This window comes from Marmota flaviventris, chromosome 7 (assembly GCF_047511675.1).
Source record: "Marmota flaviventris isolate mMarFla1 chromosome 7, mMarFla1.hap1, whole genome shotgun sequence".
NCBI lineage: Eukaryota > Metazoa > Chordata > Mammalia > Rodentia > Sciuridae > Marmota > Marmota flaviventris.
The window spans coordinates 32873658-32898508 of NC_092504.1; the positions used below are offsets into that span (position 1 = coordinate 32873658).

General features: G+C 39.2%; 1 non-coding gene and 1 pseudogene across 1 annotated transcript; both read left to right on the forward strand.

Annotated features, from left to right (window-relative positions):
• The first annotated feature begins 2212 nt into the window (after positions 1-2212).
• LOC114093226 (guanine nucleotide-binding protein G(I)/G(S)/G(O) subunit gamma-10 pseudogene) lies at positions 2213-2408 on the forward strand (annotated as a pseudogene).
• Positions 2409-22088: 19680 nt separating this feature from the next.
• Positions 22089-22161, forward strand: Trnaa-ugc (transfer RNA alanine (anticodon UGC)). Its single transcript has one exon. It is a non-coding gene; the product is annotated as a tRNA-Ala (tRNA).
• The last annotated feature ends 2690 nt before the right edge of the window (positions 22162-24851 follow it).

Here is a 24851-nt window from a genome sequence, read left to right on the forward strand (position 1 = left end):
AGAGAAAGAGGACTCAGGGATGACGCTGCAATTTTTGGCCTGAGCAATTAGACGTTTGATGAAGCTGACATTTCTGAGAAAGAAAGGCTGCGTAAAGGGCACATTGGGAGGAGGTGATGAGGAAATGAGTTTTGAGAACAAGCTAGGCGTTAGATATCCAAATGACATTTCTGGACTACTTCTAACTACACTCTGTTGCGTGTGACCCTGAAGTCTCTACTTGCTTAGCTGAGTGGTCCATGAGTAACTGGACAAAGATTTTCTTAATGGCCTGGAACCAATAATTCCCCAGTCTTTGCCAAGGGTCACCGAGTGTATGTTGAGGTACAACAACACTTTGTCTTGACCTCCCCTATGTAGAACTCAAGATCAGCTCCAGCTTCTGAGAGGCTTCTTATGCTTTCCTGGGCATGTATACAGCCAGAGACACGCACACGGCCTCTAGATTCCCAGGAATATGTCAGACCTTTAAAAAGCCCCTATGGATATCTCATTTCTCAGCCTTTCTTTTTTTCTTTCTTTTTTTGGTACTGGGGACTGAACCCTGGGGCACTTAACCACTGAGCCATATCCCTAGCCCTTTTTTATATTTTATTTAGAGACAGACTTTCACTAAGTTGCTTAGGCTCTCACTAAGTTACTGAGGCTAGTTTTGAACTTGCAATCCTCTTGCCTCAGCCTCAACAGCTGCTGGGATTACAAGTATGTGCCACCATACCCAGTTTAGCTTTTCTTTTTAATCTTCTTGGCTAGTCTATCAGTTGCTCCAACTGATATCCATTGTCCCGGTCAGTCACAACTTTATTATTTTGGTGCTGGGGATGGAATCAGGGGCCTTTCACATGCTCAGCACGTATTCTACCACTGAGCAACAAACCCAGATAGGTAGGCACAATTTTAAACACTTGTCCCATTAATATTTTGGATAAATACTCACTCCCCACCCCAGTGTGAGATCACTCAGTGATCTGTGGGTCAGTTCAAATAAAGACAAGTCTTTCAGGAGGTCTTGCACAAAGCCAGGAGTTTAGCTGTCTTATAAAGAAATAAATCTGGGAGATCCTTAGTCTGCCATTTCCTTAATGTCACCCAGCATTCTCTGTTTCATCTAGGGAATACTTTGTGTAAAAAATGGAATGATCTGCTGTTGGAATGTTTGGAAAGATTGCCATAAAAGCATCTAAGTCCCAGTGTTTCTTCACGGAAACATCTTTAATTACTATATTATTTTCTTTCTCTATGGAGGCTTTCTATTTTTTTTTAGCTCTTTGAAAATTTTCTATAAATTCTAATTTATTGGCATAAAATTACTTAAAGTATTTTTTTTTTGAATTTCAGGGTAAATGTTAATATGTTTCCATTTGACATTCCTAATATTTACTATTTGTGTATGATTTCCTTTTTTTAATAAATTCGGCTAGATGATTATATATTTTACTAAACTTTAAAAAAAGTCAAACTTTATTTGTTAATCACCTCTATTATACTTTACTAGATCATCTATTTCTGCTCCTTATTTTCTACTTTCCTCTACTTAACTTTAGTTTATTTTGTTGTTCTTTTACTAACTTATTAGTAGCATGCTTAGCTCACTAATTTTCCATACTTCTTCTTTTCTAATATGGATAATTAATATCATGAAAATTAATATGATGAATTAATGTTAATATTAATTATCCATATCATGCATTTCATTCAAATATTATTTGCTATTTATAAATATTAATATTTAAACTTTTATTACTAATTCTGAAGATTTTCAAATCTCTCAAAAAAAATTAAAAAATAGAATTACTATAGGATTCAGCAATCCCACCACTGAGTACATATCCAAAGGAAATGAAATCTGTATATCAAGAGATATGTGCATGCCCACATTTATTGCAGCACTGTTCACAATAGCTAAGAGATGGGGGGAAACCCTATATGTCCAACAACTGATGAATGGATAATGAAAATGTGCATATACACAATGGCATACTATTTGGCCATAAAAAGAATAAAATCCTGGGCTGGGGTTGTGGCTCAATGGTAGAGCGCTTGTCTACCATGTGTGAGGCCCTGGGTTTGAATCTCAGCAACACATATAAATAAATAAAACAAAGGTCCACTGACAACTAAAAAAAAAAATAATTAATTAAAAAAAAGAATACAGGGGGCCGGCGGCTCAGCCCAGCCTGGCTCAGCCGCCCTCGGAGCCAGCGCCGCCGCCATGTCTTCCAGAGCCAGCGTGAGCGCCCTGCAGCGCCTGGTGGAGCAGCTCAGGCTGGAGGCCAGCGTGGAGAGGATCAAGGTCTCTCAGGCTGCGGCAGAGCTTCAGCAGTGCTGCATGTAAGGATGCTCTGCGGGTCGGAGTTCCAGCCGGAAGCAACCCCTTCCGAGAGCCCAGATCCTGCATTTTACTCTGAAGAAGTTTGTTGAGAAATGCCTTCGAGCACAAAGTAATGAATGACTGACTCCAAGTCTCAAGAAAATACTTTTCTTTAGCCAAATGACTGAGATATTTCAGACCTTTCCAGTGTCCTGATCTTAGAGCCAAAATTCTACAGAAATCCATGATTTTCTACTCAAATAAGGAAACTGAGTGAAGAAATAGAATTGTTTTAAGTAATAATGGCTTGGTTCTCCTGAAGAAGTGCTTTGTATTAAGATAAAAACCTTACCACCAAATATACCAAAATACACCTCTGTAATAAGTGAGTTACTGGTGTTGCTATACCTAGGATATCATGTATGTTTTATTAACTGGATGTTTACATTTTAGGAAGGAAAACACTTTTGTTTATTAAAAAAAAAATGGAGTATTTGTAATTTGTTGTTCCTAAGATTTTTATACTATAATAAAATTTGTTCTATCATAAATTTACAATTACTAAATGAAGACAAGAAAGTATAAAATTGTGGGGGAAGAATAGACTTTACTAATCAAATGATGCCTTGATTTTTTCTAAATAAGAAGATTGTTTTATTTAACACAAGAGGTGTTGTTTAGTAAACTTGTTTAGAAAGATTCATGTTATGATATATATTAGGTTGTCCCATTTTATGTATGAAGCAGATTTGATCTCTTTTTAAGTTCCTTTACTTTATAGTTGTGGTTGCACTTTTAAAAAGATACTACATTATTTCATGCCTTTAAAAAAATGTTTAAAGTAGGACCTACATACAGAACATTGCAAATGATTAAAAACAAAGTAATGTGAAAATATTATGACCTAAAAGAATTCTTCATGTCACAAGTGTTTGACTTTGATGATGTGCCTTTGATTTAATTTGGATACTTTTAGAAGGATACTTTGTGTTGGTGATAATCTTTGAAGATCTTGGAAATAAATTCTGTTTAATTCATAAAAAAAAAAGAATACAATCCTGCCATTGTGACAACACATGGAAATATTAAGTGAAATAAGCCAAGCACAGAAAGGCAAATAACGCATGATCTCAATCATATATGGAACCTAAAAAAGTTGATCTCATAGAGGTTGAGAATAGAATAGTGGTTATCAGAGGCTGGGGAGGGCAAGGAGGAGAGAGGGACTGGGAGAGGTTAATCAATGGGTACTAAGTTAGACGGGAGGAAGAAGCTCTGTACGCTATTCCACAATAAAATGACTACAGATAATGATAATATCCTATACATTTCAAAAATCTAGAAGAAAGGAACATGAGATCACAATAATTTTTTTTTTTCTAATTTCAGTGATGGGGTGGGGGTATAGCTCAGTGGCAGAATGCTTCCCTAGTATGCACAGGCCATGAGTGTGATCACACGCACATTCAATTATACTTTGATCCATGATTTACTAAAAGGAGGGCATTTTAATTCCCAAAGTTAATTTTCTAAGTCTCTTATCTTCTTATTTTGGGTATTTAAATTAATTGTAGTGCAATTAGAAACACAGTCTACATAACATTGATTCCTTAAAATGAGTTGAGTCATGCCTAATGATCAGGCATGTAATCAGTGTGTGTAAATGCTCTATATATGCTGGAGAAGAATACACATTTTCACATTGTTGGGTACAAAGCTTTATAGATGTCCATTAGAGTAAGACTGTTAATTGTGGTATTCAATTCAAACATTTAAAAAAAATCTTTTATATGTCAAGAGTTCAATTGGGCTTTTGGAGAGGGAGGGAGGGAGGGAGGGAGGGGGAGGGGGGAGAGAGAGAGAGAGAGAGCGCGCACGCACACCTGAGTGCTCAGCACGCACACCTGTTCTGTGGAGAAAATGGAGCAGGGGGAGTTGGTGCTTTCTCCAGGTTAGCTCCAAACGTGGATCATCACAGGAAGTGATTAAAGACAACTTATTTGATGATCCACGTTTGGAGCTAACCTGGAGAAAGCACCAACTCCCCCTGCTCCATTTTCTCCACAGAACAGGTCACCAGTGGAGGGTCAGGAGGAACAGTACAAATGCAAGGATCCTCTTGCTCTTGAGGGAGCCCCCAACAAAAGATTCCAGCAATTTTATGCCCCTGGGGTTGGGGAGAGGGCAAGGGAGGATGGCTAGAGCTGGGAAAGTAATGAGAGTAGGTACAAATGTGTTCAAGGTTTTCCTCTTCTCCCCACATAAGGAGGACTAAGAGAGGTCCTCTCAGTCCTAAAGAGGACCTCTGCCCAAGGACTTAGATAAGAGGCCTAAGAAAGAAGGTGCCAGGGCTCAAAATGCAAATATGCAGAGAACAAAACTGTCTGGGGAGCCTGAGTCCTTGATTACAACTCCCCTGAGAAGCTGCAGTGAGAGAGTGGATTGATCCATTTTCCCCGTGGTCTTAATGTTTTTTTTGTTTGTTTTTTTTGTTTTATATTTTAGTCTACTTAATTAAGAGCACACAATTTTAGAACTGTTATATCATCTTGGTGAATCTAAAAATATATCCATAATGATGCCCTCTTACTTGGATCATGCTTTTTTAAAAAACAACTATACCAGGTTTCTTCTGGTTAATATGGAAAAAAAATTTTTGTTTACTTTCAATCTTTCCATACCCTTATGCTTGAGGCATGTCTCAAAAATAGAACATATTTAGGGGCTGGGGTTGTGACTCAGTGGTAGAGTGCTCACTTAGCACGTGTGAGGCACAGGGTTTGAGCCTCAGCACCACATAAAAATATCATGCTAAGTGAAATAAGCCAATCCTCCCTAAAAAGCCAAAAGCTGAATGTTTTCTCTGATATGCAAATGCTAATTCACAATGGAGCAGGGGAGGTAGGGAAGAACAAAGTTACTTTGGATTGGGAGGTGGTGGGTAGTAAGGATAGTGGAATGAATTGGAAATTGTTACCCTATGTACATATATAACAATACGACCAGTGTGATTCTACATCATGTACAACCAGAAGATGAGAAATTATACTCCATTATATATGATGTATCAAAGTACATTCCATTGTGATGTATAACTAATTAAAACAAATTTTTAAAAGTCTAGATTTTTAATTTGATAAAACACCTAAATTTAGTCCATTTACATTTAGTATTTTTTTATTTGTGCTTTTTCTACTATTTTACCTTTTTATTCCTATTTGTCCTAGATTTTCAGTGCTTCTTTCCTGATTTGATTATATTTTTTATTATTCTAGTTATCTCTAAATGTTCAAATTATACATATATTTTTCTTTATTAATTTTTATTGAAATACTACTATGACTATTTTACATAACCAAATCTAAAGTTAAACAAGTTCTTAACCTTTGACAGGAAAAGGACCTCTGAATAGTTTGACTTTCAACCTGCTATGTTGCTGTGCAAAATAGTACTTTAGTTTTATTTTTTATTAATCTCATCCACAAATAATATTTATTTGGACTTACACATATGCTTCCATGGAATATTGTTTTAATTTCTTCCCTTCACCCATCTACTGGATCATTTTCTTCTTTAATTATAGTTGATTCAACTGTAGTTAATTGAAGAAAAAATAGGTTTAGAACTTTCTTTTGTTCAGGTCTCTTGGTAGTAAACTCAGTTCCTGTTTACATGTAAAAACACCTTAGGTGGTGCACACCTATAACCCCAGCTACTTGGGAGGCTGAGGCAGGAAGGATCATAAGTTAAAGGACAGCATCAGTAATGTACCAAGACCCTTAGCAACTTAGTGAGGACCTGTCTCAAAACAAAAAATATAAAAGGACTGGAGATGTAGCTTAGTGGTAAAGCACCCTGGGTTCAAGCTCTAGTACCAAAAAAAAAAAAAATCATTCTTGTTTTGTAAGATACATTTGTTGATATGAAATTCAGGAATGGAAATTATTTTCCCTCAGCATTTTGGAGATGTCATCTCACTGGCTTCTGGCTTCCTGGTTGTGGTGAGGAGACTGATGTCATTTTCATTTATACTATCTTTATGGCTGATTCCAGAATCTTGGCTCATGTTACTCTGCAGTTTCGCTGCTTGTCTCTAAACATAGATTCATTCCTTTTTCACTTTTGAGATAGTGGTTGTTTTTTGTTTTCATTTTTAATTTGTACTTTTTGAGATGTAAGGTGGACTTCCTTTTCTTTTCCCTTCTTGAGGTACAGTGTGCTTCCCGTTCTCCTCAAGTGATTGGCTTCCCTGTATTGACACAAGCATGAAGCTCAGTCCTGGCCAGCTAGATAGAAGGGCAATTTTTAAACAGCCGGGGCTTCTGGCAAAAGTTTGGCTAATAAACAGCAAAACAAAACCAAAAGACCTGGACATCTGCTTCTGAATGATGGATGAGCCAGTGAGAATTTTCTATACTAGAAGGAATATGGGAAGAAATGAACCTGTCAGCTTCTTGGGGTGGTTGATTTATGGATTGAGTGGGGGTTTTCTGCCCATTCTATCATGTGTGTGCAAGTGTGTGTGTGTGTGTGTGTGTGTGTGTGTGTGTTATTGTTGTTGCTGCTGCTGTTGTTTTATTACTGTGGATTGAACCCATATGTACTTTACCACTGAGCCACATCACTGGCCCTTTTTATTTTTTAATTTGAGACAGGGTCTCACTAAGTTGCTTAGAGCCTTGATAATTTGCCAAGGCTGGCCTCAAACCTGAATCCTCCTGCCTCAGCCTCCAAAGTTGCTAGATTACAGGTGTGCACCACAGTGCCTGCCCTCTTGTTGTTTTAATTGTTTCATATTCTTAGGCTACTGAAGGCAAATATCCAGATAAGGCTAAGACCCTAGACATCCATATATTGATTTTTTTTTTCACTCTGAAGATTCTGAAAAGTGCTTTGTTAGGCCTTTAAAACTCAGTAGTATACTTTAAAAAAAATCTCCTTGGTATATTAATAGATGTTAAAAAATCCTTGGTTGCATATTCTGCTGATACCAACCTTGTTTAAAAAAAAACATGTAACAAACAATTCTGAAGCAATTTTCAAAAACCAATGTTAACTGATGAATCTTGTTTTTTATATCTTAGTGACATTAAAAAAGGGTCTAATGGGGGCTGGGGTTGTAGCATGTGTGAGGCACTGGGTTTGATTATCAGCACTGCATATAAATAAATGAATTAGATAAAGGTCCATCAACAACTAAAAATCTATATAAAAATCGTTTTGTTTTTTTTTTAAAAAGGATCTAATGGGGGGCTGGGATTATGGCTCAGTGGTAGAGCACTTGCCTGGCAAGGTGTGAGGCACTGGGTTCGATCCTCAGCACCACATAAAAATAAATTTAAAAAATAAAGGTATTGTGTCCATCTATAACTAAAAAAAATTTTTAAAGGAATAATTAATTTTAATTATTACAATAAAAGTAGTCCTCTTTTATCTGTTTTTTTCTATACATACATACTAAGAGAAAGTTTATAAAATAGCACATTAAGAAATCAACAGCATTCTGCTGATATATATATAATATATATATATATAACAGAATGCTGTTAATATATAATATATATATATATAACAGAATGCTGTTAATATATAATATATATATAATAGAATGCTGTTAATATATAATATATAACAGAATGCTGTTAATTTCTTAATGTGTTATTTTATAAACTTTCTCTTAGTATGTATGTATAGAAAAAAACAGATAAAAGAGGACTACTTTTATGTAATAATTAAAATTAATTATTCCTTTAAAAAAATTTTTTAGTTATAGATGGACACAATACCTTTATTTTATATTTTATATTTATTTATATATATATAAATTAACACCAAATATTAACGATGAGCCTGGAATAGTGGTGCATGCCTGTAATCCCGGTGATTCAGGAGGTTGAGACAGAAGGATTGCAAGTTTGAGGCTAGCCTCAGTAACTTAGTGAGGCTCTAAGCAACTGTTTCAAAATAAAAATAAAAGTGTTTAAAAAGGGATCTGGGATGTGGCTCAGTGGTATAGTGCCTCTGGGTTCAATTTCCTTATAGGCTAGGTAGGTAGCTAGCCTATAAGGGAACTGAATCCTGTAAGTGACAAGGGTAGGTCTTGTCCCCAACTCCCAAGAAAAAAATTAATGGTGAAATATCAACAACATACTCATAATAAATGTTCAAAATATCTTATCATACTATACCAAAAGTAGTTGACCAAAACGTCAGAAAGAAACATGGATAAGGGGAGAACCACAGACTCAACCCACACCTGTATATAAATGGTTCCAGATAGCTCTTGTTTGCTTCTGCTTGAGGCCTTGGTATTTTGGAATTGGTAGGGACCTCAGAATTCATCTAGTCCTGGGCTGGGATTGTGGCTCAGTGGCACAGCACTTGCCTTGTAAGTATGAGGCACTGGGTTCAATCCTCAGCACCATATGAAAATAAATAAAATAAAGGTATTGTGTCCATCTACAACTAAAATAATATTTTTTTAAAAAAAGAATTCATCTAGTCCTCATTCCACTCTTGACAAAATTGAGGTGTGAAGAAGTTAATTGACCTGCCTCTGTTCACACCACTGGTGGCTGACAGAGCCCACCAAAGCCCTCTTGTCTCCAGCTTTACAACTCCACAGGAATAAAGAAGCGCCCACCAGGCAGGATCTAGATTCCACTTGAACTAGGCGCACCTCTCACTACCTAGTACCAGAGCTGTCCTGTTCCTCTACTGCCTCAGCCCTTTCTCTATACCTTGAGCTCACGTGATAGTTTGGTTTGGAATGTCCCCTACAGGCTCTTGTGTGAAAGCTCGGTACCCAGCTGGTGGTGCTATTGGGACCCTTGGAGGAAGTAGGTCACTAGTGCATGTCCTTGAAGGGTAGGTCTTGTCCCCAACTCTTCCTGTTTTCTCTCTCAATCTCTCTGTGTAGTGGTTTATTTAAATTGTCAACTTGATTGGATTAAGAGATGCTGATGATAAAGCGGCTTCTGGGTATGTCAGTGAAGGTGTGTCTAGGAATGATTGGCATGTGGAACAGCAAACTGAAATGGAGACCCTCCCTGAGCATGGGTAGCACCGTCCAATAGGATGATGGCCTAGAAGGAATAAAAGTTGGAATAACAAGATAGCAACAGCAGCAGCAGCAGATGCAAGCTTGATTCCTCTTGAACAGGTTCTCAATTGCTGCTGGGATCCTTTAAGGATATGGGACTCCCGGACCCTCCAGACTCTGGCTTCTTCACTCTTCCAAAGCAGGCTCTGCCAGTGATTCCCCAGAAGCCTTTGGTCTTGGACTAGGGTAGTGCCATTGATCTCTTTTGTACTGGGCCTTCAGCCTCTTGCACTGTGCAGGTACTGGTTCTTCTAGCTCTCCAACTTGCAGACAGCCATTGCCGACTATCCAGCTTCTGGTCACCTAAGCCAACCTGATAAATCCCCTTTTTATAATTATACTTCCTGTTGATTCCATTCCTCTGCAGAATCCTCACTAATGCACTCTGCTTCCTGGCCTCCGAGAGGCAAACAGCTGTGCTCTACCACATGTCCCCATGGTCCCCACCATGATGTCCTGCTTCACCAAAGGCCCAGAACAACAGGGCCAAATGACCATGTACTGAAACCTTTGAAGCCATAAGCCAAAATAAATCTTGCTTCCTTTAAGCTGATTTTCTCCAGTGTCTTGTTAGCAAAAGAAAGCTAATGCAGAACATGAGACATTTTTCTTTCATGTACTCAGCACATTTTCATGGCCTGAGCACTCTCCTGCACAAAATCAATTAGGAAGAGCATGATGTAAAAAAAAAGATCTAGTGTTTCCCCTTTTGTAAAATGCACCTATTTTTCATGCTTTAAAAAAAGAGAAATGTAGGGGATGGTGTGTGGCTCAGTGGTGGAGAGCTTGCCTCACAGGTGTGAGGCACTAGGTTGATCTTCAGCACCACATAAAAAATAAATACAGATGTTGTGTTCATCACTAAAAAAAAAAAAAAAAATTAAAAAAAGAGAAATGTACATTTAATGTACCCACCTCCTCCCCCATCAAAAGCAGCTCTTAAATAAATAACTTATAATAATTTAAAATCAAACTTTTTTAAATCTAGGAAACATGGTCTATGTCTTAGGTCTACCATCTGCCATCCCCACTTCCAAGCCAGCCTAGCATAATGTCTGGTACATAGTAGATGCTCAAAAAATACATGTTGGATAAATGATGAAAATATGAAGTAAAGCGAAATTCAACTGGAACATTCACTCTCTTCTCTCGCATTTATCTTTTTCTTCTAAATATATTTGTGACTACCCCCGGGCAATGAACTGCTTTTAGGAAACAGGAGGAAAAATTGACTTTACCATGGGAACTAAGTGCAGTAATTTCTTTGCATTATATATAATTTTTATTGGGCTATTTTTAAGCCTAAAATATCTGGATGTCAGAACCTTACTTCTGGGGAAACATTATTGACTGAGGAATTGCCAAGTCAGTTTAAAAATACTGAGGAAGTACTCTGACAATGATTATTGTCAGGCTAATTATAAATTCTAAGGAGACTCTTAAATCTCAAGGTGAGTCATGCTTATCAGAGTGGGGTGACCTGCGGTGACCACAGACATTGCAGAAACCATTTAAGTACTTTTTTCTCTGTAACAGAGCTTAACCCATATTTCTAACAGCGATGATCAAGACTAGACAAAGTTCAGAAAGGAGACCAGCAGAAGAGTTGAATGGACACAGGCTTTGAAATCAGATGAAGCTGGTTTAAACCCTGACTTAGTCCCTTAGTAGCTATGTGACTTTAAGCAAGTTAAACAGCCTCTGTGAGGCCTGAGCTTACTTATCTGAAAAATCAAGATAGAAATATGGATATCAGAGATTGGTATGAGGATCCAGTGGAATAATATGTGCAACGTCTCTGCATAACTGAAAGACAGGGTGCTTTTTCCTTCTTCATCTCTGCCCTGGAGTCACTTCCGACTTCAGCCAAAAGTACTCCCTCCTCTAAATATTGGGGGAGCTTTGCTTTATATTGTGTCCTTATAAATACACTGCATATTCTACCCCTTCAACCAGTTAAAGCCAGAGCACTTTGTCTTTTTTTTAATATATATATATTTTTTAGTTTTTTTAGGCGGACACAATATCTTTATTTTACATTTATGTGGTGCTGAGAATCGAACCCAGTGCCTCACACATGCTAGGCGAGCATGCTACCACTTGAGCCACATCCCCAGCCCCAGAGCCCTTTGTCTTTATAGAAGTTATCCTATATTCAGGATTTGTGAGTGCCTCCTGTGATTTTTGCCATATCCGTAAAGACCAATAATATTACTTAGTATATTATAGCCAGCTATGAAATATCTATGAAATCACAAACTTAATCATCTGTATACACGTATATGAACATACAACTTTTGTGATATGTATTCAATTATTATTATACTATGACCTGTTTGTTATTTACCTAAAATCATCTTGTATAGCATCCTAGTATGTATGTAGCATGTCAATATAGGAATCCAAAACTAGTCTAGGTATTTTGCAGCTCCCCATCCAGTGCCGGCTACTAAACCAAAGTCACTTGTGTGAATTTGGAGTGACAGAAAAAGACCACGCAGACATGGAATACCTTTTCTTGTGAGCTTCAGGGTGGAGTCCCAGCTCCTGGCCTCAGACTCCCCCAACGGGGGCAAGAGAAAGACACTAGAGGCTAACAGAGAAAGGTGGGGGGGGAGCTCACATTCTGAGCTGGCTTTTAGTGGGGGACACTGTTTCTTAGAACCTTCTAACCGAAGGGCAAGAGGTAGGATTACAAAGGAACAGGTATAACTCAACCCCACTGGATGACGCCTACTCCTAATGAGCTACACCTCATTATCCCAGCAGAGGTAAAGTCCAAAGCACTGTGAGGTACAATAATTGTTCAGTACCTCTTTGCTCAGTACTTAAAGGTGTGCACACAAAGAGCGGCTCCCAACAGTATTTTAAGCAGAAATGCATGTAATTAGGTATTTACATTTACACAGCCACTGGAAGTACCAGGAGATTAAACCTGGGTCTTTGAGATTGACTCCCATAACACTGCAGAACGGATCTGTTAAAGAAACCCCAATGTGAGATCACCCCAGGAGCTACTGAATATGCTGTAGCTGCCATCTAAAGAATTTGCCATTGCTATTGTCACCATCACAACTGTTCCCCAAATCAGAAAAGCTTGTAAATGGGTCCAGTGTAACATCCACCCCCCCAACTCTGCAACAATCCCCTCTTCACATCCAGGATGTTGAGGAACAGACATGGGGAAATGTTGCTCTGGAGAAACCCTGGAACTTTGTGACCTTGCTTACCAGCAGCTCATCTTTCAAAATGGCAGGAAGATAGCTATTCCCCAACTGCCCTATCTCATGCCCTATCCCCCACTGTATACAATTATACAATTCTTGTATAATTGTATACAGTGGGGGAAACTGTTTTAGATCAGGAAGCTTAGCTGAAAGGAAGTCTGAGGAATGTGGTTTTTAGCTCTCCAGCCTCTGAAATATGAGAATGCACACTGGAAAAGCATCTGAGTTGAAATGGTTTGAGGCATCCACTACAGAACACAGGGAATACACCTTGTTCAGCCACTGCAGCATGCAACAAAAGACACACGACAGAGTCCCAATGTTTCCCTAACCTCTCTCTCTCCAACCAGCACCATCTCAGGGCTTCACTGGCCATGTTGAACTGGGGTAGTCTTTGTTGTCTTTTTATCTTAGCATTCTTTATTCAATTTTTCATTGAATTTGAGACTCGTGTGAGCAGAAATTAACCAATAGCTTTTTGTTTTTGTTTTTTTTAACAATGTACGTGCTCAGTTTTGATAAGCTTCATTATTCCTGTCTCAGTTGCTAGTGATTGGAGAGACTCCTATTATCTTCAATGCCACTCTGGGTGTGCACACCTTTAAGGAGGAGGGGCAGTGGGCGTTCTGAGTGACAATCCCATATAAAGTCCCACAGAAAAGTGAGCCATACAAATAATTCAGTCTTGAAAGACAAGATCTCACCAGTCCTGAGTCTAGATCCTCAGGCACTAAGTACTGGAACAACTATCTCTGATTCCTGCTCCAGCTATACCCTGAAATATAGAGATTGGTCTAGTCCACTGGACACATGGGAGACTTAACCAACCATCAATGCTACATTTCAAACTCTTAGCTAACATTATAAACTGCCACTTGTTTAAGTGACAAAGAATTGAAACTCATATATCCATTTCAGCAAAAAACAAGGACTAGTATTTTTTCTTGAGTGACCAAAAGTGCAGGGAAGTCAACCTGAATGGTCTAGGAGAAGACCAAATGCTAGAGAAGGGAGTTAATCACCCACAGCAGACCACAAATTGGACTGAAGGGGATGTGACCTGCTGGTGGGTAAACCAGCTCTGCTGTCAGCCTCCTGGCATCTGAATTATGGAACACACAGTATTTCATCTTGCTAAGCCTGTTTCTCATCTGTGAATTGGAGAAGGTGACATTACCCTCCTCACAGGGTTGTTCTGGGAATTACCAGCACCTAGAATGCAGGCAAGTGTGCAGTCAGTGTTGCGGGACTTCCTTCCAGCAATGGCAGAATAAGGAAATCAACACATCTTCTCTCAATAAATAAATAAATACTGGACGAAATTACCAAAAAAACATGTCATTTTAGGCTTCTAAAATTCAACTAAAGGCAAAACACAAGTATGGAGCACGTGCGCACGTGCACACACACCACATACACACACACACACACTGGGCTCTAGGTAGACCAGTGTGTCTGTAGCATTTTTTTGTATTCATTTTCAGGTGAGCTCTCAACATCTACCCATGGCTGGTCAGCACAATAGTTTGACCAGGATGGAGCTGACCTTGAAAACCAGCAGCAGACAAGGTAGATGACTTGATCTGGAGTGGAGGGCAGGAATTCTATGCTCAATGACCAGGAAAAGCCTTTGGCTCTCTGCTCTGAGGCTACAGCCTCAGTTGGGGAGATCAGCAGACTTCCTAAAAAAAATTTCTAAAGCTACTAGAAATAAGATTAGCATTGAAGGCTTAAATAAACTCTCATACTTAAGTGTCTTGTCATTTGTATACATGGAGTGGAGACCTAATAAGAAGGCCTAAATAATAATAATAATAATAATAATAATAATAATAATAATAGGGAGGGACTGGGGATGTGGCTCAAGCAGTAGCGTGCTTGCTTGGCATGCGTGGGGCTCTGGGTTTGATCCTCAGCACCACATACAAATAAACTAAGGATGTTGTGTCCACCGAAAACTAAAAAATAATATTAAAAAAAATAATAATAAGGGGGAAAAAAACAAGGAAAACTTCCCTAAGTTGGAATACACTCCTTAAACCAAACACAAATCCACTGGAAATTTTATGGGCTCTAGGTATTTGAGCATATCTCTGAGTAATATTGGCTGATCACTATGCTATGAAACATAGGGTGATCTTTAGGAAGCCAGGCAACAAAGAAAAATAAATAAAAGGGGTTAAGGGGGGACCTGGAGACACAGCTCAGTGGTAAAGTATGTGCTTAACAACTGAGAAACCCTGGGTTCAATCCCTAGCATCACTAAAATACCAAAACATCAAAACAAAAATCACAAGTTCAAAGCCAGCTTCAGCAAAAGCAAGCCTTGCTAAGCAACTCAGGGAGATCCTGTGTCTAAATAAAATAGGGCTTGGGATGTGGCTCAGTTGTCAAGTGCCCTGAGTTCAATCACCAGTACCCACCCCTCCAAAAAAAAAAAAAAAAGAAAGAAAGAAAGAAGGAACAGAAAACTACAAATTATAACTGAAAAAAATTTTTTAAAAGCTCTACATAGAGAGCAAGACAGCAGGGAGTTCGGCCCTCCAGTGAAACATCAGTTTAACGAAACTACCTTCACAAGAATTAAGGAAACCAGTTGAGATATCACAGTACCTGGTTTTAGCATAATAATAAGAAAAGACATATGAAGAAGGTAGGCAGTGAGGCGTTGCCTTTGTCACCCCTTCCCCAGCTCCAAGCAGTACACATGGAGAGAGTCTGCTCGGCTTGGGACAGGGAGAGCGAATTAAGAGAAGTCTCAGGCTCTCCACAGTGAAACCCACACTAGGCAGAACCACATAGCCCCTCCACCAGGACAGTACCTGTAGACAGAGTTTCTGGGTTTGCCTTAGCTTGGTGGCCAAGGAATGGTATCCACCAGACAGCACAGTGCAGAGGGAGGTTCCATCCACTGGGAACGGGATATGAGCAAAGGACTCAGCCTTGAAAGTCAATGCCAAGCCAATAAAACCCAGTGACAGGAAGATCCCAGCAACCCTGGTCCCCAGGTCAGTCCCTGCAGATGGAACCTCTGACCCACCCCAGGGCCAGATGGAGCCCTAGGACCCTGGTAGGAAAGACTTTTATTCTGGCTAGCATCACCTGCAGCAGTCTGCAGTGGTCTTGGGACATTAGTGCACCAAGGGAGCAGATGGGCCATAGTGACGTGGACCTCAGTCCTGCCCTCGTATGGCTGGTCTTGCAGGCTGTGGGCTTGGATGTGATCCAGCACTGTGGCATTGGTGGTCACAGCAGTCTGCAGTGGTCTTGGGACATTAGTGCACCAAAGGAGCAGATGGGCCATAGTGACGTGGACCTCAGTCCTGCCCTCGTATGGCTGGTCTTGCAGGCTGTGGGCTTGGATGTGATCCAGCACTGTGGCATTGGTGGTCACAGGACTGCCCAACCTATCTCTCCTCCAACCCCAGGCCACAGACAATAGTCCACTGGGGAGGTAAAGGAATGTAGACACAGGAATTGCTTTGGAGCCTGGGGCTTCCGTGGTGAGCTAAAACAGATCAAGGAGCTCAAAAACAGGCCACCTGAAGAACACAAATGGAAGAGAAAAAAGAACAAAGTGGAATGAAGAAACCTTGTGGAAACTTTAGAGTAACATTAAAAGAGCAAATATTCAGATTATTGGGGTTCAACAGAGACTTGAGAAGTCCAAAGGGGTAGAAAGATTTTTCAAAGGTACAATAACATAAAGCTTCCTCAACCTAGGGAAGGCTACAAATATCCAAATATGGTAAAGTCAAAAGCAGTCAGATTCTACTCAACCAAGTTTCCGTAAAACTTATTATTCTCAAGCTCTCAAAGGTTAAAGACAAAGAGAGGGTTCTCAATTCAGCAAGAGAAAAGAAAAAAAACAACACATAAAGGTGCTGCAATTCACTTGACAGCAGACTTCTGAGCTGAAACATTTCAGGTCAAGAGAGAATGGTATCAGAATTCACAGCATTGAGGGAAACAACAACAAACCTGCTAAGAACACTGTATCTAAAAAAGCTAATTTTGAACAAGGAAAGAGAAATAAGACATTCCCAGGCAAACAGAAGCTAAGAGAATTCAACATCATCAGACCTGTCCTACAAAAAAATGTTCCCGGAGGTTTTGGAGTTTATCTCATTGGTAGATCACTTGCCTGGAGCATGTGAGGCCCTGGTTCAATCCTCAGCACTGCAAAACAAACAAACAAAAACAAATCCCAAAACAAACCAACAACAACTACACTAAAGGGAGTACTTCAGATGAAAGCGACTTTGTTATGATTTGGATACCAAGAATCACCCCAACTCCTGTGTTAATGCAGAAATGTTCAGAAGTGAAACTATAGGTAGGTGGGGCATGGCTGGAGGAGGTGGGTCACTGGGGTCGTGCTCTGGAAGGATTCATCATTCTTGTGGTCCCTTCCCCTTTTCCTCTGCTTTCTGGCCACCATGAATGGAGCAGTGCTCCTCCATCATGCCCTCCCGCCATGATGTTCTACCTTCCCTCCTGCTCAGAGCAATGCAGCCAGCCCACCATGCACTAAGCTCCTGAAACCAGAAGCCAAAATGAACTTCTCCTCCTCTAAGTTGTTCTTATAGGGCATTTTGTTCACAGTGACAAAAGCTAACACACAAATGAATAAGGATAAAACACCACAGGGTATAAGTCACTCTGGTAACAGTAACTATACAGAGGAATTCAGAATGCTCTAGTATCCTAATCCTGGTAAACAATTCTTATTTTTACTAAAAAACAAAACAATTAAAATCAGTAATAAGGGGGTGGGATTGGGGCTCAGATGGAGAGTGCTTGCCTTGCATGTGTGAGGTGCTGGGTTCGATCCTCAGCACCATATAAAAATAAAATAAAGATATTGTGTCCACTTATAACTAAAAAATAAATAGTAAAAAAATCAGCTACATTAACAACTTAAGAGATAGGCAATATAAAATTATGTAAATAGGGCATCAAACATTCAAAAAGTGGGAAGAATGGAATACAGGTGTAGAGATTTTTATTGGCTGTGTGTGTGTGTGTGTGTGTGTGTGTTACTAGGGATTGAACCCAGGGGCACTTGTCACTGAGCTAAATCCCCAGTCCTTTATATTTTTTTTTAATTTGAGACAGAGTCTCACTAAGTTGCCAAGCTGACCTCAAACTTGCAATCCTCCTGCCTCAGCTCCCCAAGTCACTGGGATTACAGGCATGCACCACTGGGCCTAGCTTTTTATTAGTATTTTTAAAATCTTTCTTTTGTTGTTTCTTTTCCTATCTTTCCAATCAATGTCAAGTTGTTATCATTTCAAAATAGTTACAATCAAAAGATGTTTTTTGTAAGCATCACAGGAACCACAAGACAAAACTTATAATAGACTCACCAAAGATAAAGAGCTGCAATCAGAACATTCTAGAAAGGAAATTACCAACCACAAAGGAAGGCTATAGGAGAGGAAGAAAGAAAGAAAGGAACTACCAAAAAAGAAGGAGGAGGAAACAAGTAACAGAATGGTAGTAGTAAGACTACCTATGGATAATTACCTTAAATGTAAATGGATTAAGCTCTCCAGTTAAAAGAGTAACTGACTGTATTTAAAAAAAGAAAAGACTGAACTGTATGCTGCTTACAAGAAATTCACTTCACCTCTCTAGACATGCAAAGACTAAAAGTGAAAGGTTGGAAAAAGATAATCCATGCAGATGCAACCCAAAAGAAAGCAGGACTACTTGTGCATATATCAGATAAAACAGGCTTTAAATCAAAGGGGAGATAATGATAAAGAGGTTGATTCAGTAAGAGAAAGAATTACAGACTGCATATGCACCCAATATCAGCATACTCAAATTCAGCAAGTATTAATAATCAGAAAGGAGATGGACCCCAATAAGATAGTAGCAGGGTACCTTAACACCCTGCTTTCAGCAATGGACAGACAGACCATTCAGACAGAAAATCAACAAAGACACAACTGAGTTAAACTGCAACCCAGACCAAATGGCCCTAACAGACAGTTACAGAACATTCCATCCAACAGCTGCAGAATGCACATTCTTCTCATCAGCACGTGGAACATTCTCCAAGAGAGATCATATGGTAGACCACAAGACAAGTCTCAACAAGAAATTTTTAAAGTGAAATCATATCAGGTGCCTTCCAACCACAATGCACTAAAATTAGAAATTGATAACATGAATAACTTTGGAAATCATGTAAATACCTGAAAATTAAATAACATACTCCCAAATATCAATGGACGAATGAAGAAATTAAGAAAATCAGAGAATTTCTTAAACAAATGATAACAGAAACACAACATATCAAAACTTAGGGGGATACAGAAAAGCAATTCAAGAAGGAAGTTTAGCAATCAACACTTACATGAAAAAAAAAGTAGAAGGATCTCAAATAACCATTTCTGTACTTCAAGGAACTAAAAAAACCAAGATCAATCGAAATATAAAATTAGAAGGAAGGAGCCGGGTGCAGTGGCACATGCCTATAATCCCAGTGGCTCAGGAGGCTGAGGCAGGAGGATCAAGACTTCAAAGCCAGCCTCAGCAACTTAGCAATGCCCTCAGCAACCCAGTGAGACCCTGTTTCTAAATAAAATATAAAAAAGGTCTGGGGATGTGGTTCAGTGGTTAAGCCACCCCTGGGTTCAATCCCTGGTACCAAAAAAAAAAAAAAAATTAGAAGGAAGGAAATAATAAAGAGCAGAACAGAGCAGAAATAAATGAAACAGTAACTTAAAAAATACAAAGACCAAGAAAAAGGAGTTTGTTTTTTGAAAAGGTAAACAAAATTGACAAGCCCTTAACTAGACTAATAATGAAAAACAAAGATTCAAATAAAATCAGAGATGAAAAAGGAAACATTACAACTGAAACCACAGAAATATAACCGATCCATGAGAGACAGATCATAAACAACTAGATGCCAACAAATTTGATAAACCAGAAGAAATGAGCAAATTCTTGGACACATATACTTTAGCCAAGAACGAATCATAAAGCAATAGAAACCCTGAACAGACCAATAATGAACAACAAGATTAAAGAAGTAATAAAAAGCCTCCCATTAAAGCAACTAGATGGTTTCTGTATTAGTTAGCTTTGTGTCACCAAAATGAAATACCTGACATGGGCTACTTATGAAGAAAAACAGGTTTGTTGAGCTCACAGTTTTAGAGGTTCAAAGTCCCAAATGGCACAGTGCAGGTTCTATGGTGAGGGCTGTCCCTTTTCTGCATCATCTCATGTCACAGACAACAATGGCAGGAACCTGTGTGGGAGCAAGCAAGTGATTATATCTCAAACCAGGAACAGGGAGAGAGAATGGGAGAGCCCAGCCTTCCCCCTTGTTCCATTTTCTCATAAGAACCATTAAAGGAGGTGACAGGAGAACTACTAAGGGATCACAGGATAAATACATTGCACCCGCAATGACACAAGGACCTTCTACTGGGTCACTTCCCAAAGGCTGGACCATATCCTAATATGATTACTTGGCACAATGGACCCTTGGGGGTGGGGTGTCATCTAAACCATATCCAAACCATACCACTTAAGCAAAATGAATTCTTCACAATTCATTCCAAAAAATTTAAAAGGAGGGAATTTTTCTAAACTCATTCTATGAAGCCAGCATTACCTCGATATCAAAACTATACAAGGGCACGACGAAAAAGAAAGCTACACAGGCCAGAATCCCTGATGAACATAGATGCAAAAATCCTCAACAGAATACTACCAAACCAAATCCAAGAGCACACGAAAAAGTGGTATAATCATCATAATCAAGTAGGATTCATCCCAGGGATGAGCAGATGATTAAACATATGCAAATCAGTAAATGTGATACACCACCTCAACGGAAAGAAACACAAAAGCCATATAATCATCATAACAGATGCAGAAAAATCTTTTGATAAAATTCAACATTCCTTCATGATAAAAACTCTGAACAAATTAACTATAGAAGGAACTTTATTTAACATAATAAAGGCCATATGTAACAAGTACATAGTTAATGGCATACCTAACAGGGGAAAAGCAGAAGCCTTCTAAGATCTGGATGGAATCAAGGATGCCTACTTTTATCACTTTTATTTAAATAGTGCTAGAAGTCCAATCCAAAGCAATTAGGCAATAGAAAAAATAAATAAATAAAGAGCTTCCAAGTTGGAAAGGAGGAATTCAAATTATCACTATTTGCAAAAGGCATGATACTATATGTAGAAAATTGCAGTAAATTCAGAACAAAAACTGTTAGACCCAAAAATCAATTCAGCAAAGTTGCAGGACACAAAATCAACATCCAAAAAATCGGTAGCACTGCTATACACCAATAGTGAATTATCTGAAAAATAAATTTTAAAAAGTAACACCATTTATGTTAACCACAAAAAATACCTAGAAATAAACTTAACCAATGAGGTAGAAGATTGTTATGGTTTAGATGTGGTGTCCCCCCAACTCTCAGTGTAAGACAATGCAAGAGGGTTTGGAGGAGAAATAAATGAGTTATATAGCCTTAACCTAATCAGTGAATTAATCCCTGATGGGATTAACTGAGTGGTGACTGGAAGCAGCTGAGTTGTGGCTGGAGAAAGTGGTTCATTGGGGGTGTTGCTATCGAGTATATATTTGTATCTGGTGAGTACAGTCTCTCTCTCTCTGTTTCCTGATCACCATGTGAGCTGGTTCCCTCTGTCATACTCTTCCATCATAATGGAGTATATGGACTGAGACCTCTGAAACCATGAGCCCTTAAATAAACTTTTCCTCTTAAAATTGTTCTGGTCAGTCTTTTAGTCACAGATATGAAAAAAAAAAGCTGACTAAAACAAGATAATGGAAAATATATGCTATATATTGCTAACTCTGATGAACAAAATTGAGGAGGACCCAAAGAAATGGAAAGACATACCATATTCATGGATTAGAATAATTAATATTGTTCAAATGTCCACACCACTTAAAGTCATCTACAGACTTAATGCAATCCATATCAAAATACTGTTGGGAAAAGGTATAATGGCAGCCACACCCCAAAAACCCCAACATGGCACCTGAGGAGCTTCTCTTCCTGCCTCTCCCTTTCCCACCGGCGCCGGTGCCAATATTGAAATCCCGCTGACAGGAAACCTTAGCCCCAATAAGAACTAACTTCTTGGGCTCCGGAACTGACATCTGGAAGAACTTACCAATAAACGGGTGACCTGTCATTTACCTAAGCCCTGCCACCTCTCCTTAGATCTATATAAGCCCACAGCCTTTTGTAATAAAGTGGAACCTCTCAGGTGATTTGTGTCGTGTGGTGTCTTTCATTCGTAGTGTGGTGCGGTGTCTTTCAAATACCAGTTTACATAACTAGGAAAAAAATTCCTAAAGTTCATATGGAACCTTAAGTCCTGAATAGCTGAAGCAATTTTGAACAAAAAGAATAAATCAGAGGGCTGGGGATATAGCTCAGTTGGTAGAGCACTTGCCTTGCATGCACAAGGCCCTGGGTTCAATCCCCAGCACCTCCAAAAAAAAGAAGAAGTTTGGGCTGGGGATGTGGCTCAAGCAGTAGCATGCTCGCCTGGCATGCGTGCAGCCTGGGTTCAATCCTCAGCACCACATAGAAACAAAGATGTTGTGCCTGCCGAAAATTAAAAAAATAAATATTAAAAAAAAATTCTCTCTCTCTCTCTCTTTAAAAAAAAAAAAAAGACTAAATCAGGAGGTATTTTATATTACCTGACTTACAAACATTCTACAAATCTACAATAATCAAAACAGCAAGGTATTTCTTTAAAAAAAACACACAAAAAGCAAAAAGTAGATTTATAGACTAATGCAACAGAATAGGAAATGTACAAGTAAACTCATGAATTTATAGCCAGTGATTTTTGACAAAGGTACTGTTATGGTTTGGATAAGTGTCCCTGTTTTAGACAGTGTTTGTATCTCTGTGATCAAAACACCCAACAAGAACAACTTAGAGAAGGTAAAGTTTATTTGGGGCTCACAATTTCAGGGGTCTCAGTCCACAGATGGCCGTCTCTATTGTTTGTGCCAAGGCAAAAGAGCAGAGGAAGAAAGCTGCTCAGTTCATGGCAGGGTCAGAAAGGGGAGAGAGAGGGAAAGAGGAAGAGGGGGAGGGAGGAGGAGCAGGAAGAGCAGGAGGAGCAAAGGAGCCACAGGAAAGATGTACCCATCCAGGGAATACCCCTAGTGACCTGACCCACCTCCTCCAGCCATGCCCCACATGCCTATAGTTACCACGCAGTTGATCATTCAAACTAGGATGGACTGATTAGGTTACAGCTCTCAGGATCCAATCATTTCCCTTCTGAATATTCCTGCACTAATAGGAGCTTGTGGGGAATATTTTATATCCAAATTATAACATCCCCCAAAGCCCCATTGCTAAAACCTTGGTTCCCAGCCTGAGGTGCAATTGGGAGGTGGTGGAACCTTTAAGAGGTGGGGCCTGATAAGAGATTTTCCAATCATTGGGGTCATGCTGTTGGAGGGAGTATTGGTCCTTTCTTGTCTGTCTCATACCTGGCCATGAGAAAAATGGGCCTCCTTTGCCATGTACCCCCACCATGGTATACTATGATGCCATAGGCCCAAAGCCACAGGGCCAACTGGTCATGGACTGAAAGGTCCACTGTGAACCAAAATAAACTTTTCCTCTTTTTCATGTGATTTATCTCAGGTATTTGTCAGTATAACAGAAAGCGGACTGGCATAGGTACTAAGAGCACACTGGGGAAAAGTCAGTCTCCTGAGCAAATGGCACTGGGAAATTGGATATCTACACAAAGACGAATGCAATTAGACCCCTAACTCTCACCATACAGAAAAATCAACTCTAAATCAATTAGTGACTTAGATGTAAGACCTGAAACTATTAAATTACAAAGAGAAAACTTCAGGGAAATGTTTCAGGACATTGGAATATGCAAGGATCTTCTGGATAAGACCCCAAAGGCACATAAAACAAAACCAAAAATATACAAATGGGATTATATGAAACAAGAAAGTTTCCGCCCAGCAAAGGAAACAATCAACAGTATGAAGAGGTGTCCTACAGAATGGGAGAAAATATTTGCAAACTACACACCCATTAAGGTATTAATGTCTATAACATATAAGAATTTAACTTCATAGCAAATGAATTGATTTAGAAACGGAAAACAGACTTAAATAAATATTTCTCAAGAGAAGACATACAAATGCCTAATACATATTTGAAAAGATGTTCAACATCACTAATCATCAGGGAAATGCAATTCAAAACCACAATAAGATCTCACTTCAGTGAGGACAACTATGATCAAAAGGACAGGATTTAGAGAAAAGGCAGCCTTTACAAACTGGTGGTGCAAACGTAAATCAGGATAGCCATTATGGCAAACAATATGGAGACCCCTCAACAATTTAAAAACAGAACTGCCATATGATCCAGCAATCCCACTACTGGGCATATATGTAAGGGAAATGAAATTACCTCCATGTTTATTTCTATTTCATCACCCTCTCCCTCCTCTCCACCTCTTCCTCTTCCTTTTCTTCTTCTTCTTCTTTCTAGTACTAGAGATTGATCCCAGGGATGTTCTACCACTGAGCTATATCCCCAGTCCTTTTATCTTTCTATTTTGAGACAGGGTTTCACTCACTTTAACAGATTGGCCTTGAACTTGTGAGCCTCATGCCTCATCCCACTGAGTAGCTGGGATGACAGGCATCTGGCTTCTGTTTATTCTTTTTTTTTTTAGTTGTAGACAGACACAATTCCTTTATTTATTTATTTTTATGAGGTACTGATGAGTGAACCAAGTGCCTCACACATGCCAGGCAAGCACTCTACCCCTGAGCCACAACCCCAGCCCCACTGTTTATTCTTTTTTTTTTTTTTTTATTTTAGTGGGACCGGGGATTGAACTGAGGGGCACTCAACCACTGAGCCACATCCCCAGCCCTATTTTGCATTTTATTTAGAGACAGGGTCTCATTGAGTTGCTTAGTGCCACACCATTGCTGAGGCTGGCTTTGAACTCTCTATACTTCTGCCTCAGACTCCAGAGCTGCTGGAATTATAGGACTGCACCACCACGCCTGGCCTCAGTTTATTCTTAATAGCAAAGAAATAGAAACCACTGAAGTGTCTATCAATTGATGATAAGAAAAAGAAAATGTGGTTAATAAATGTCACTCATTAAAAAAA